At 65.9% G+C, this 14,918-nt stretch overlaps 1 protein-coding gene across 1 annotated transcript in view; it reads left to right on the forward strand.

Annotated features, from left to right (window-relative positions):
* The window catches only part of KCNQ1 (potassium voltage-gated channel subfamily Q member 1), a 287,759-nt gene that overhangs the window by 136,999 nt on the left and 135,842 nt on the right, over positions 1 to 14,918 (forward strand). The gene's annotated exons all lie outside the window — the stretch shown is intronic.

Raw genomic sequence — 14,918 nt, forward strand, 5'->3', positions numbered from 1 at the left:
CCGCCGCGATCCGCGCCCCGACTCGTGACGCGGCGCTCCCAGCCAGGGCGCCCCGCAGCGACGGCCTGTGTGGGGTCAAGGGCACTTGAGCCCGGTCCAGCCTGGAATCCCCACTGGGGACCCCCCGAGCTTCGTGTCCAGACGTGTGAGCGGCACACTCAGCCACCCGAGTCTCTTGCTGGCTCTTTCCTTCTCTCTGCCGACCGGTCACTCGAGAACATTCTGGTCCTCCAGACCTTCGAGGGGTCCGAGTGAGCCCTCGCCTGCGCCTGGCTGCTGGCCGGTGCCGCCCCAGCCTCGCAGGTGACTGAGGGGGCTGGCACCTGCCCTGTGGGGCTGTCCGGCTGCTCGTGTCAACAGAGGACTGGCGGCCGGGCAGCTGGGACGAGGGACGAGGGACGGCTGTGGCTGTCAGGAGGTGGGACCGGGACCAGACAGGTCCCGCACGCCCACAGGGACGTCGGCAGGGCGGCAGAGCAAGTGCTTGCAGGCTCAGTGGGGGCCGGCCCGGTCGCCGGGGAGCCTGCGACTTGTCTTCGTGGGCCCGGCCCTGGAGCGAGCTTCGGGGCCACCCCTGGGAACGGGGCTCTGACCACTAGGCCCATCCTAGAGACGACCTGCCAGGCTCGCTTGATAGGTGGCTGCGGGCAGAGGTGTGGGCAGTGTGAGCCGGACAGGCCCAGGCCGGCACCGGCCGAGGCCTGCAGAGTCGGGGCCAGTGCCGAAAGTCGGAGCTTTGTGGCTAGGGCCGTGTGCAATGCGGGTGGTGGTGCCTGCTCAGACAGAGCGTGACGGCGGAGCTCGCGGGGACCACGGCCTCGCGACAGCACCCAGGCCTCGCTGTGCCACCCAAGCTGCCCGTGGTCCTCACGTCAGTGTCTGCTTCATCCTCTCAGCCACGCTGGGCCCCAGGACGCACACACAGGAGTCACGCCTGGGAGGACAGGGCTGTCACCCACCGTCTTTTCCACTGGGTCGTCAGGCCTCACCAGCTCCTGGGCCCTTAAGGGCCCCGCAAGGAGGCCCAGAGTGATGGTGGTGGAGGACTGGGGACCGAGGTGGCCCAGGCTGCTCTGTAGCCGCTCCGTTTGAGGCGAGGGCTGTCTGTTCTGGTACCAGATGCAGCAGACTTTCTGGAGCCAGGAGGTGCCCAGGCCAGTGCGGCTGCGACATCCGGGGTGCGAGGCCGTCTCGTCCTCCCTCCTCTGAGACAAAGGCCATCAGACCCGAACGGCCGCAGCTCTGTGCGTGCCATGGGCCTGGTGTGTCACCCGGAGCCCACCGTGGCCTTCGCGGGCCTGTGGCCCCACAGGGTGGCTATCTGCTTGTTGGGGGGAATGTCTTCTGTCACCTCCAGCACTGGCTGGGTATAAGCGGGGCCAGGACCCCAGTTGTCACCTGGCTGGGTCCCTGCCCGAGAACCCGCGAAGGCCCTCCACAGCGCAGGCCAGCCAGAAGCCGCGGCTGGGAGGGGGGAGACGGGTTTCTGCGGAGCGGCCGCCTCGTCCTTAGTAGTCGGGGCGCTGGGGTACCGTACTTCATCAGGGTCCCAGTGGAAGGGTGGTGTGCAGGAGAGTGAAACACCAAGAACACAGGAACCACCGGGCGACAGGCCGAGGGAGGCCCCCACCCACACGGCTGGAGGCGGCGTGGGCACCGAGCACCCACAGCACCGAGCCTGCCTGCGGGGCAGGGGGGCCACGTCCCCTCGCCTCACACACAGCCCGCCTGTGACACAGCCACAGTCTAGCTCGGCTCCAGCACCCCCACGGCGGCAGCTTCCACACCGGGCAGCGGCATGCGCCCCAGCCTGTGTGCCCCCCAGCCTGTGCGCCCCCCAGCCTGCGTGCCCGGCCAGGCTGTGCGCGGGGGGCTGTGCACAGGGGTCTCGCGGGGAGGGCGTGGGGCCGTCGCTGAAACACAGATCCACTTCTCAGCATTTCACTGACGTTGAATGTATACCACGTTGGGCCGTTTCCAGGATTCAAATTAAAAACATAAATGCACATTTTGTTTCCATCCCCAGCTCTCCCCGCCCGTGGGGCCGCAGGGAGGTGAGGTCACTACAGCCCTGATTACAGGAGGGTCCCTGGGGCTGGGAGAAGCTCCTCTTCCCGGGCGGTGGGCCATCGGTGGAGGGGTGGGGCCGGGGTCAGCGAGCAAGCCTGTCTGCAAACAGGGGAGCTGCCAGCGAGCAGGAGCGGGGGGCGGCGGGCTGGGGGACAGCGGCTGTAGCCTCCCAGCCACGTCGGCAGGCTCTGCGCCCATGCAGCCCTGGGAGCTCGCACCCTTCGAGCACAGTCTTCCCGTCCAACAGGGCCAGAAGGGAGCCCCCGACTGCCCCCAGCCCCCCGTGCCTGTAGGCTTTCCAGGGGCGAGTGTGAGACAGGACAGCTAGGGCAGTTAGGACAGCGGGGATGGGGAGCTTCCCTCCCCAGCTCAAGGGGAGGGGAGCCCTGGGCCCCAGCAGGAGCCAGGCCCAGTTCCCGGGCTGCTGATCTGCCCATTGTCTTCTCGCCTAGTGAGAAGCAGGACTGTGGGGAGGGAGGGCCGCCCCGCGTGTCCGTCCTGAGCACCCTCGTCCCCCGTCTGCAGCCATCAGACCCCGAGTCACCCAGTGTCTACGCCATCACCTTCGCCTCGCCGAGGCCCGGGGTGCCTGGGGGCCGGGCGGCCACGGCCTCTTCCAGCCAAGGCCCTCTCTGTACCCCCTCCCCAAGCTGCCACCCTGGGGGTGTTTCTCTGCCCAGCCCCTTGCTCCCGGGCAGCAGGGTGTGTGGCCCCTCTCAGCCTGCCCCTGCCCAGCCGGACCAGCTCTCCAAGGAAGAGCCAAAGGCCAGGCTCAGGAACCCGGGTGCTGGCCACAGGGCCAGGCTGCTGGGTCAGAACCGGCCCAGGCAGGGGGCTGTGTGCGGGTGTGGTCTGGGGACCCTCCTCTCAGCAGCCTTGGGATTCCGCGAGGTCCCTCCCCCCAGCTCCCAAGTCGCCCACGACTGGCCTGAAACGCTCATGTAACGCACTGGGTGCACGTGGACACCCAAGACAGACGGTGCCAGAGGCCGGGCCGCCCCGAGCGCAGCCTGCAGTTTACCCAAAGGGTCCCCCCACCTCTGCCGTCGTGGCCTCTCGCAGGGGAGGCTCAGCCCGCGTGTCCCAGCCGCCCCCACCCCGTCCTGCCCTGCAGGGAGAGCGCAGCGGCGGCCTGTGCAGCGTGTTGGGCCTTGGGAGGCCAGGGGCCTCCCGGTGCACGGCAGACGGAAGGCGGGCCGGGGCTGGGGCACTGCGGGGCCCCCCACCAGGTGACCGTGAGCTCGCGGGCCTCCTGCGACATGACAGCCTGTAGGTCCTTGAGCAAAACCAGCCCTGTGTGTGTTAATTAGAATTTCCATGTCTTCAACTTTCTCCTGGCCCCTGCAGAATCTCACGCCAAAGCGTTCGCTTCTCCTTCCCAGCGAGGCCGCTGTGGCCTGGCTCCCGTCCACGGCACGGCTCACGTCCCCTGAATTCTGCGTCTGTCAGCGAGCTCAGGGCCAGCCCGTCCGTGCCTCTGGAAAGGGGGGCAAATGTCACAAGGCTCAGCCCTGCGCTCGGCTCCGTGGACCCGGGGCTGTCTCTTTTAATGGGACCAGCTCGCCTGGGACGCTTTGGGGACACTGAGGCCCGTCCCGCAGTGGCCCACGCCCACGGGCCGTGGAGGCACAGGCACTGCACCCCCGCAAGCTCCTTGCTTTGTTATGTGCCCTGCAAACCTCGGCGGGAGAGGGCGCAGAGGCAGCTCTGGGGCCAGTGTGCAGGGGGGACGTGGGAGGGGGCTTGCCAGGAACAGATGAGACCAGCTTGTCTCTCCAGACCGGTGTCCGGTCTTCTTCGGAGCTCCAGACCACCTCTGTCTGCACGAGGTGCCAAGGGAGCCCCACGGGAGGCCTGTGCGAGGCTGCATGAGTCACCGGCTCCCCGGCAGAGCCTTGCAGCCCCGGCCAGGCTCAAACCGGCCTGTGAAATGCACGGGGGATTAAATGTTCTCCTAATTAAATTAGAAGCGAGGCGGAGCCGCTCGGTGGGAAAGAGACGGACTGGGAATGGGGTGCCCTCGAGCTGGCTCCCAGCCGGCGCGGGCCCAGCTGCGGGAGGTCCCCGAGGCCCCACAACCTCCGGGAGCCTCCCTCCCTCCGTTCCAGCATGTGGGGGGACGCGGCCGGCCTCCTGGGGCCTCAGGGCACCATCGGGTGGGAGGCTTGGGGGGGCGGGAGGCCCCCGCATCAGCAGCAGCCACCGCCACAGCGCCCCGCCGGGCTCAGCCCCTGCGCAGGGCAGGCCCTCGGCAGGCAGGCTGCAGGGAGTGGGGAGAAGCGCAGGCCACAGCCTCGAGGTGGCCTGGCCACCCCGCAGAGCGCACTGTGTCACCGTGGAGGCGTTTCTGGTGTTTGGGGGTCCCAGAGCCCCCGCGTGTGCTTGGCTGAGCCCCAAGGTGTGCAGGGGTTGGGGCTGGGGGATAGCCGGGAGCCCGGCGGTCCCCCCCCAGGGTCCCCCCCCAGGTCCCCCTCCCAGGCTACGTTAGACCGGACTGTCCTGGCGGCCCGGGCGCCGTTTTCACCTTGGGCGCTGAAGGCCGAGTGCGCAGGTCGCAAGGGCACAGCTCGGAGCATCTTCCCGCGGGACCCTCGCGCCCGGCACCCGGGCGGGGGGCAGAGGCGCCGTGCCCCCACTCCCTGGCTCCCTCTCTCCCTGGCCTCACGAGTGGCCTCCGCCTTGTCGCCGCACCGTGGACGGCCCCTCGGGCTGGGCCCCTGCGGGGTTCTCCATAGTGCTGAGAACACTCCCTGGGGCTCCCGGTGTTCGGGCTGCATTTCTGGGCCGTGGACACCTGGCTGTGGAGCCGCTGGGTCACAAGACAGGCACGTTCGCCTTCTGGGAAGGCCGCCTGACCCCTGCCAGGCCGGCGTGGCCTCCGGCCGCCCCAGGGCCTCACGACGCGGCGTCCCCGTCACGCCCTTCACGGCCTCGCTGTGGCTTCAGTCCACGGCAGCTCCGGCCACCGCGGGCCCCGCCCGTGCTGTCACCCAGCCGACGCCGTCTTCTGCCTTCTGCCGGTTCCTCTCGGGTCTTCCCTTCCTATTGACTGGCCGTTCTTTCCGGCTTTACGTCCGGATCCGAGACGCGTCAGAAGCACAGCGCCTCGCCCCTGCAGGTCACCTTTGCGTCTCGAGCGCATCGCGATGAACAGACGGTCTTGATTTTCCCGTGATCCAGTTCATCGAGCGTGTGCTCTTCGGACAGCGCTGTCTGTGCCCCATCTGAGAAACGCCGAGCCCTCCGAGGTCACGGGGACACCGTGGTTCCTTCCGCGGCATCATCAGCGCCCTTTCCATATGCGGTCCCAGGCCACCTGGGATCGACCTGTGTCCACGTGAGGCCGCGGGCTGGGCGCACCCCTCCCGTGTGGACGGAAAGGCCCCGTGTGCCCTCCGCATGGCCAGAGCAGCAGCGTTGGCATGTGGCTGCTCCTGGCCCTGCCTGGCTCGCCTGGTGGGTTCGGGGGGTGGTGTTGCTGGTTCCCCCAGGGCCTCGCCGCATCATCACTGTGATTCGATGACAGGTCCTGACGGTGAGGCACGCAGGCTCCGGCCAGCCTCCTGCCTCGCGACGGGCTTGGCCATCTTCACCGGGCCAGCTCTCGCCCCACGCCAGCGTCCGCAGAAAGCCTCTGATCGGCGTGCTGGGTCCCTAGATGAGTGTGGAGAAGCGACACCTTCACAGAGTCACGTGTGGGGAACCGTGGCCTCCCAGCGTGCCCACTGCTCCAGGGCCCCCATTCTCGCCCAGGGTCGCAGTTCTCGGGGTGGTGTCACAGGCACCCCGTCGGAGGGTTACTCCTGTCCACTGGTGTTTGCCACGTGTCCACCCAGCCCAGGGACACTGTCTGCCAGGGAACGCTGGCCAGCTGGGGTCATTTCGTTCTGCCTGCGGGATGCTGGGGCGGCCACCTCCCCCATCTGAGCCTCCGCGTCCTCTTGTAGACACTAGGGATGTGTCTCTCAGTGCCGGCCCAACAGGTCTGCAGATGGGGTCAGGCGTCTGGCCACAAAGCTGATCGGCAAAGTGCCTGATAAACGTTAAGCCAGCATCCAACGTCGCCTTGCAGGGGGCGACCCCGTCAGGACATCCTTAGCTGGTCGAGAGCTTTCAAAACCGTCAGGTCACAAGCATCCGTGGGATACAGCAGGGTCACGGTGTGGAGCCACCAAGTGATGTCCTCACCAAGATGCACCCGGCGATGTGTGATCCTGGCCTCAGCACAGGCTGCAGGCAGGGCGCCCGTGGGTCCGCGACACGAGCCCCTTGTCGCCGGCAGAGGGGCCTCCGTGCAGGTGCAGGTGGAGCCAGGCCCTGCTATTTTGCTCTTGGGGGACGGGGTCCGGACACCGCGGCCCCGGGCGGACACGGTGCCCCGCCATGCGTCTGTGGTTTGTCCTGACAGTCGGCCCGCCTGCTGAGGACGGTGCCAGCCTTCCAGCAGAGCGAGGAGCAGGCACACGATGAGTCCCGCTTCTCCTGGCCCTCACGTGGCAGGGAATGGGCGCACCAAGCTAGCTCTGTCCCCGGACAACCCGCAGGTGCCAGCAGGGGGGCAGCCTGAATGTGGTGGCAGTGCCGACAGACCAGGTGGCCTCGGGCGCTTCGAGGAGGCTGAGTCGGGCGAGCCCCACTGTCTGCGTGTCTCATGCCAGGCTGCGCCGGGAGGCCGCCGCTGGCCAGGATGCACAGCTCACGTCCGTGGTATGCCCTCAGAGAGTGCGCGATGCGCTGGGCCCCTCATCCACGGAAGTGCCGGGGCTTGCCGATGTCCCCGCGAGGTGGTGGCAGAGCCAGGGCGCATTCCCACACGCCGTCTCTAGAGGAGCCTAGGCCTAGGGGCTGCAGGTGGGTCCGGGGCCATGAGGCTGGCAGGAGGGGTCGGGAGGCAGAGACAGCGGAGGCCAACGGCCTGGCCTCCAGCTGATCCCGCAGGAGAGAACCGTCCCCGGGGAGGCCGTGTGTTGTGTGCGTGGCTCTTCGTGGCCACCTTCTCCAACGAGACCGCCTCGGTGCCCTCAGTCTCTGCACCCCGAGGACCCGGCGCCGCCAAGCGGGGAAGGTGAGGGGACTCACGGGCCTGCAGGCCCCCTGGGGGACTCCTGGACGGCCTGGGCAAGGCGCAGCTGTGTGTGTCCTGTCTGCTCTCGAGCCCCCGCTGGGCGATCTTGTCTCGGATCCGCGAGCCCTCGGGTGTCCGAGGCAGGGCCACTCCACAGATGCAGTCAGTTCTCAGCGGCGACTGGCCGGAGGGAAGGCTGGCCGTGCGTCTGTCAGGTCCGGGTGGCCCCAGAGGAGACCCGGGAAGGGGGCCCTCCTGGGAGGAGGAGAGGAAGGCGAAGGGGAGGGTGACGGACGGGAGGTCCAGGCCCGGCCCCGGCACACAGCCCCACACCAGCTGCATGAGCCACACCCGGCACCCACTCTGCAGGCACCTTTGACGACGGCACTGGGCATGTCCCACCAGCACACAGCCCCCCAGCGACCGGGGTCTGAACAGTCCGCCGCTTCCGCGGGCCCAAGAGCAGCTTGGCAGGGCTACGCCCAGAGCTCCAGGAGGGGACCCGTCTTAGGGGCAATCCGAGGGATTTGCAAAGGTGACTGGGACCCTGATCCGTCTCCTAAGACTTTGGAACTGCATCATCACCCAAGATCAGACTACCCGGCACCCGAAGTACGTCCTCCCCGCACAGTATCCTGCGGTGCCTTCTGGGGACACGGAGGCGGGGGGCAGGGTGACTTCGCAAGGCGGTTGAGGACGTTTGGGACGAGGGGTGCTAAGCAAGGCCGTTTGGAGCATGAAGACGCACGCACGCAGACTCGGGGCCCCCCGCCCAGAGCCCCACCTGTAGTTATGACCCCGAGTCAGCTGCCCCGAGGCGGCCTGGGAAGACGAGGTGGGCGGCACCAAGCAGCCACCCGCTGCCCCCAGCCCAGTTCCTCAGGCAGGTGACCTGCGTCGGGGTATAAAGCGCAGGGTAAGGTCACATTGGGGCCTTTGGCTTCACGTCCTTGAGCGTGCTCTACGCTGGTCCCCCTGGCTCGGCCTGGTCTGCACTGGGCCCCAGTGTCTTCCACTCCCTGGACCGGTCGGGTAGCCATCCTCGGCCCCAAGGGGACCTTTCTCGTGTGCCATCTGGCAGTGGGCTTGTCTGTCAACGTTCTCCTTAGGTTCATGTCCGGGTTAAACTGAATCGAATCTTCCAGTCTGAAACACCTGAACGCTTTTTCTCGGACTTTCCTTTTGAACTGGCCCATGAGCCCCCCAGCTGGGTGTGGGCTCCAGGTGGCAGCTCATGGGGTCCTGGGATGCGGGCAGCCTTGGGTCCAACCGCTCAGGAAAACTAGCTCCCAGCTTGACTGAGCTCGCGCTGCTGTGCTGGGACCAGGTTGGGACCGTCCCAAGGGCTCAGAGAGCTTTACCTGCGGCGCTGCCCCCCGCGAGCCCCACAGCCTGGGCGGGGCCTGGGAACTCTGCTAACGGGCACCCATGTCCTGCTCTGGGCAGTGGACGTCATCAGACCACGTGGCCTGGGGGTGGGTGGGAAACCGGCCGGGGCACTTCCCTGCGAGCCAGTCCCCGTCACTCAGCTGCCAGGAGGGCAGCACAGGGCGCTTACTCGAGGCCCTGGGCCTGGGCCAGGCTGTTCTTCCTCCTGCTGCTTCTCCCGCGCACCGGGCCTCCCTCAGGGGCAGGGAACAGCGTCCTGGTGTCCCCTAGTTGGGTCCCTTGCAGGCCATGCCTGGAAGGAGGAGCTGGCAGGGTCGAGGCGTTACAGAAACACTGAAATGCGGGGCCCTGGGCTGGCGAGAAGGGACAGTGACGCTGGCCTCTTGGGCACGGCAAGACCTCATGGTACTCGGCCAGAGACCCCAGTGGGCAAGACCAGGGCGGGGTGCCACCACCCCTGACCCGGGCAGGAGAAGCAGGGTAGCCCTGAGCGGAGCCAGAGGCCGACAGTGGACTCTGGGCCCCGGCCACAAGCCACAGCTTCTCCCAGGACAGGCGGGCTCCCAGGGGCCACCGCCTTGGAGAACAGTCTCCTGAGGAAACGGGACCGTCCGAGTGGTGTGCAGCTCGGCCTTTGTTTAGAAGCGGCCACTCCCCCGGGGCCCCACGTTGGAGAGGGCGCCCGAAACGCCGGCAGTGCCCCGGGCTGCCACAGTCCTCGCCAGGTCCAGTGACCTGCAGGAGGCTTGCTCTGTGCCTGGCCATGCGGCACAGGGTCCCGGGGACCTGGGCCAAGGAGGAGCTGAGCGTGACCGGCCGGCCCTCCGTGCCCAGCCGATCACGGACCCGTCTCACTGGCTGGGTTGGTGTCGCCTCAGCCTAGAAACATCGAACCCCCAAGGAAGCTGGATCTCGGGAGGCCCAGCCTGGACTGGGAGGTGGGGAGTGGGGGGTGGCCCTTCCTGCTGGCTCGTGGGGACCCCCGGAGGGTACAGGCCGGCTGTGAGGAGGGGCTCCCTGCAGCGGCCAGGCCCCGGGGCCTGCTGCCGGCGCCCGCCTTCCCCCCACTCCCGCCCCCGTAGGTGAGGGGAGGCCTCGGGAGGGAGGCCCCGCCTGAGGCCCCTCCGTGGTTTCCGGCCGCTTCTGGCCCGGGGCGCGGCCCCTCACTTGTACCCGCTGGCGGCCCCACGAGGGCCGGGCCTGGGTCTCGGGCTGGCGGGGAGGGCGGTGTGGAAGCGGGCTTGCTGGGGCCACCCAGTGCGGGCTCGGGAAGGGAAGGAATGTGGCTGAGGCGGGTGTGGCTGAGGGGGGGGCGCAACCGCCTGTGGGTTCTTCTTGGGGCCCAGAGAGATGTGAGCCGAGATGGAGGCCCCTCTCCCTCGGCCCCCGGCACCCACACTCGGACCTTTCTTCAGCCTGCGGCTGTGGAGCGGAGGCCAAGGGCACCCTCTGGAAATCTGAATCCCATCCGCCCTTGGCAGAGAGCCGCTTCCTGCCCGGGGAAGGCGTGCGTGTGCGCACGGCCGTGGGTGCTGGCAGAGGGCACGGCACGTGGGTGGAGGGGGGCTTGATGAGCCGCGTGTGGCGACCCGGGGCAGCCCGGACTCCGTGGCACTTGGGGAGCCTGTCCGAGGGGCCGAGACAAATCCCGGGGGCGCGGGTGTCGGAACCAGGCGGGCGCCGTGGCTCTGAGGCTCTGGCTTCAAGCAGCCATGGCAAAACCCGCCCTTGAACCTGAAGCCAGAGCTTCTTGCAAAATAACTCAGAAAGTTTGCTGGACCCTAAAGCCTTCCCAATGGTTCCTCCTTCTGAAGTTAAGTCGTTCAAGTCGCTGCCGCCCCAGCCCGATGCCAGACCAGCTTCCTGGAGGCCCTGGCCAACTGCTGGCCTTTGGAAAGGCTTGTCACCCTAACAGCTGTACGAGGCGCGCGCCGGGCACCTGGGCCGCACGGTCTGAAAAGTCCTTTGTGCCGGCTCCGGCTGCAGTTGCCCAGCCCCGCTTCGGGGTGGACCAGAGCGGTTTCTCCCCGTTTCCTCTCCCAGCGGCGGGCGCCCCGCCGGCCCCTTCCCGCCCAGTTCCTCCACCAGAGGCACGTCCGGCCTCCCCGTGCCCGGGCGGGGGACAGGGGCATCCAGGGCAGAGCCCCTGCAGAGGCCGGGGGTGGGCAGGTCCCCAGCGGGTTCCCAGCCTCATCTTCCCCTCCACGCCTTCCCCCGATGGCGGCGGGGCCCCGGGGGGAGCGCTCACCCCTCCCAGGCCACTTCCCCAGAACGCGGGGCCCCAGGCCGCCCCCGAGCGCTCTCCCAACAGCGAAGATGCACGCTCCTCCCCAGGGCAGCCCTGGCGAGAGAGCCGTGGATGTGGAAGCGGGGCTAAGGCGCAGCTTAAACAAAGGAGTGTGGGTGCGAGTGTGTGTCAGGGACGTTTTAGAGGAACGTCGGCTTCGGGCAGCCCGACGGGAAAATACGTTCCGCGCTGTCAACGTTGCATTCGTCGAAGTCGAAGATGCCCTGACAGTAGCAGCAGCTATGCGGGAGCGTGAGGGTTAACGAGACCCAGCGGTCAGGACACGCCGTGCACGTCCCTTCCTGTGGCAAGCGCCCCCTCCCAGGCCTGCACGGACGGCCCGCGCTGCGGAGGGGCGGCGGGGGTGGGGGCGGCCCTCACAGGGTGGGCTCGCCGGGCACCGGCCCAGGGCTTGCTCTCACTCCACCCGCGTCTCCCTGTCAAAAAGCTCTTTGTGCCGGCGCAGCCCCCGCTCCTGGGAGTGACACGAGCCGCGGCCCACACCCAGCACCCAGCCCCGCGGTGCGGGCTGCCTGCTCCCAGCCGGGCTGGGCGTCCGGTCCACGCACGCTGCAGCACGCTGCTCTTCGTGGCCGAAAAGGTCACGCTGAAAAGAAGACCGTAAAGCAGGCCTTTCACGCACGCGGTCAGACTCGCAAGTTCAGAGCACGGAAGGGCACGGGGGAAGCAGGCTGTCCGCGCCCCGCGCCCCGATCCCCGAGTTTCCTAGTGCAGCCTTCCAGTTTCGCAGGAACAAACACGTGCCGCCTCCGCGCCCGCGTGGCGACGTAGCTGTCGGCCAGCAGTGCGCCCTCCTGGACTCGGCACGCGGGTGCACCGCGCTTCCCTGAGTGGCCCAGACGGGGTCCACCCACCCCAGGGTAGCGCTTCTGGGGGGCGTTTGCATTTCACAGTGTGCACACGTGTGTGGACGGGCACAGCTCAGCACAGGGCAGCTGACCTCTGCCCCCGGCGCGCTGGGCTGGGCTCTCCCCGACGGGCTGGGATCACAGGAACCCCGCTCTCTCTGGCGCTGTGTCCACTTCTGGCGAACACGGGGAGCCGGCCACCTGAGAAATCTACGTGGGTGGCGGGCTGGGCAGGCAGTAAGGGAGGCTAAGGGATGGCACGCTGGTGTTAATCTGCCAGCTCTCCACCGAGGGACGCAGGGACGGGCCACCCGTTACGGCCTGGATGAGGCCTGAGCATCGCAAGGGCGACGCGGACTTGCACGGGCTGGCGGGAGGTGGCTGGCAGCTCACGCACACGCGGCCCATGGGCAGGAAGCAACCCCAGGGCAGCTGAAGAGAACGGGGCCGGCCAGTGCGCCCTGTCTGCAGGCGTCTGGCTACAAGGGACCCTCCATGCTCGGCGAGCACCATTCGCAGGGACGATGGCTGTGCGTCCTGGAGGTGGGTCTCTAATAAGGCCGCAACTTAACACCGGCTGTAGAGCGTTCTACCGGGCCCTGCTGTGCGGAACAAGTCCCCTACTGAAGGATGGACGGAGGGGCCGCTGACGCCAGCCATCGCCCATTCACATGCGCACGGGCACCGCCAGCTCGTGAGGCTCGCCCTGCGAAGCCCCGGCCCCACTGCACACGCTCGTCTCTCCCACCCGGCCTATTCCTGCTCACTCGCTGTGGACTGAGCCTCCTCCTACGCTGTCCTTCAGCAGACGAGGACAGCACAACGTCAATCGCTTAGAAAGAAGAGTCGCAACTCTGGCCAAGGAGTGAAGGGAAGTCGAATGGAAGAATCTCCCAATCAGAGATCAGATCAGGTGGGAAACCAAGAATCAAGGCTGATGCCTAGATAAGCATTTCAAAGGCGAGCAGATGAAATCACAGAAGATTAAGGGCCCTGTCTCCCTCAGAAGTGGTCCGCCACGGTCCGCGAAGAAGTCCCAGTGCCACACTTGGTGCCATGTCACGTTCCAAAACGTCACACAGAACCACTCTCAAGTCCTTGCTTCTAAAATGAGCAGCTCGCTGCAGTGATAAGTTCTTTGGAGTAGGGTAATTGTATTTTCCTATTATTGTGATTTTTCTAAGTAATCTCTCCATCGAATCTTTTCCATGAAATTTTGGTTTCTATTTTAAGTGGATTCACTCCAAGAGGTCCGCTTCCCCCCCATTCTCAGCAGGGTTAAGATGGGGGTACAGGTTCTGATCGGTTCTGATAGGGAAGGCCGCACCCACGCACACGGCGGCGAAGCACCGGGCCGGCCTCACCCACCCCGAGTGCGTGTCTCGGCTTCGTCTCACTGATCCCACAGAGACAAGCGCCACGCCTGAGTTTTAACTTACAACTTTCATCGTAACCGAGGTTTTCAGCTTTTCGAATAATTAAAAGCATCTGTTTTCCTTTTCCACGAACCATCTCTCCATACCTCGTTTTTTGAACGCTGCTTCTCACTGATTCGTGGGAACACTCTGCCACGTGTCCAGATACTTCGTCCCACTATTTCTCTGCTGGCGGGATTTAAAATTTTTCGACACAGTCGATTTTGGCGGTCTTTTGTGATTGGGGGTCCTTGTCTTAAACTCTGAAAACATTTCGCTGAGGTTAATTCTCCCATGTTTTCTTCTTTCGCTTATGTTTTTCATGTTTAGATCGTGCTTTATCTGATTTCAGCATCAGGAGTCATTGAATCCAGTTTATTCTCTGTGTCTAACTAGTCCCAATGCCGAGAGCATCATCTGTCCCCGGCCATCAGCTGTCACCTTTATCATCTTTCACACTCTCATTTAACGTGACGTCTTTTAGACCGTCGTCTGGACGGCAGGTGGCCCAGTGACAGGCCGGACCTGGCTGTGGCTCACGAATTCCACTATGCACTGAGTGTGGCAGGTGTCCTCCGTCTCTGTCACCGAAGACCCAGTAAGAGGAAGCCGTGTGTCGCACAGCATGGCCTCATGTCTAAACACTGCGGATGCAGACAGGGGACCAGCTCTAGAGGGTCTGGGACCGAGTCCCTGTCTAGGAGGCCAGCAAAGTCGGGGAGCTGCCGCCTCCCCCGAGCCCACTCACACGGCTGTCGCAGCTGACCGAGGGGCCACGTCCCGTACCTGTGCGGTCACACTCTCAGGAACTCTGACTCGACAGGGAACAAGAGGAAACAAGCCTTGCTCAAGGAGAAAAACCGCACGAAGAAACGAAATCTGGAACGCGTGGCCGGGCCCTCCGCCACGCCAGCCACCAAAAACGAACAAACCGCAGGACAGTGTCACAGCTGGACAGGCCCTCCGCCACGCCAGCCACCAGAAACGAACAAACCGCAGGACAGTGTCACAGCTGGACAGGCCCTCCGCCACGCCAGCCACCAGAAACGAACAAACCGCAGGACAGTGTCACAGCTGGAGTGCCATGACGACCCGTGCAGGTCAAGTGGCTTCGCGTCGCCGCTTGGACAGCAGCGACGCCGTGTCCCTGTCCAGACAGGGCCACCTGTGCCAAGGCGGCCTCTCCAGCCCTCCTCTGTGACTTGTACACAAAAGGCAGCGGGTAAGAGTGGCATCTGGAGCAGAGCCCGAGTGCAAACCCCCTCCGCACCGCTCCGTGAGGCGGTCGGCGCGGCCTGTTCCCCTCCCTGTGCCGGCCGGCTAAAGCGGACGACAGCGGGGAGGTTGTGGCGTGCTGGCTGCACGCGGCCAGCGCCTCCCGTGGGTCACCGGGCCATCTGCCCCGCTCACACGGGTGCCCGACGGGGCCGACGGGGAGGGCAGTCTGGGTGAGTGGCATCAGCTTCGGGGAAACTACAGCCCCCACCAGCACCCATGAAACGATTCGGGACAATGGGTGATCCTTACAATCCACTGCCTTTCTGGGGTGCAGTGGGGGCCAGGCTGCCACCAACAAGCTCTGGACACCACTTTTTCAGAATTTCACAGGACACGCATACATGCTCATTGTTCTCACATAAACTTCAGAATCGGCTTTTCTGGTTTTAAAACCGGGTGTGTGTGTGTATGTGTCTATGTGTGTGTGTATGTGTGCATGCGCGCGTGCACACGCATGTGCGTAAACAGCCATGTCCCGTTGGTCTCCTACTGAAGCTGCCATTGACTTAGACCAACTTAGATCCCCTTTCGTAGGAGAAGTCTTT

The sequence above is a fragment of the Pteropus alecto genome, unplaced genomic scaffold (genome assembly GCF_000325575.1).
Source record: "Pteropus alecto unplaced genomic scaffold, ASM32557v1 scaffold43, whole genome shotgun sequence".
NCBI lineage: Eukaryota > Metazoa > Chordata > Mammalia > Chiroptera > Pteropodidae > Pteropus > Pteropus alecto.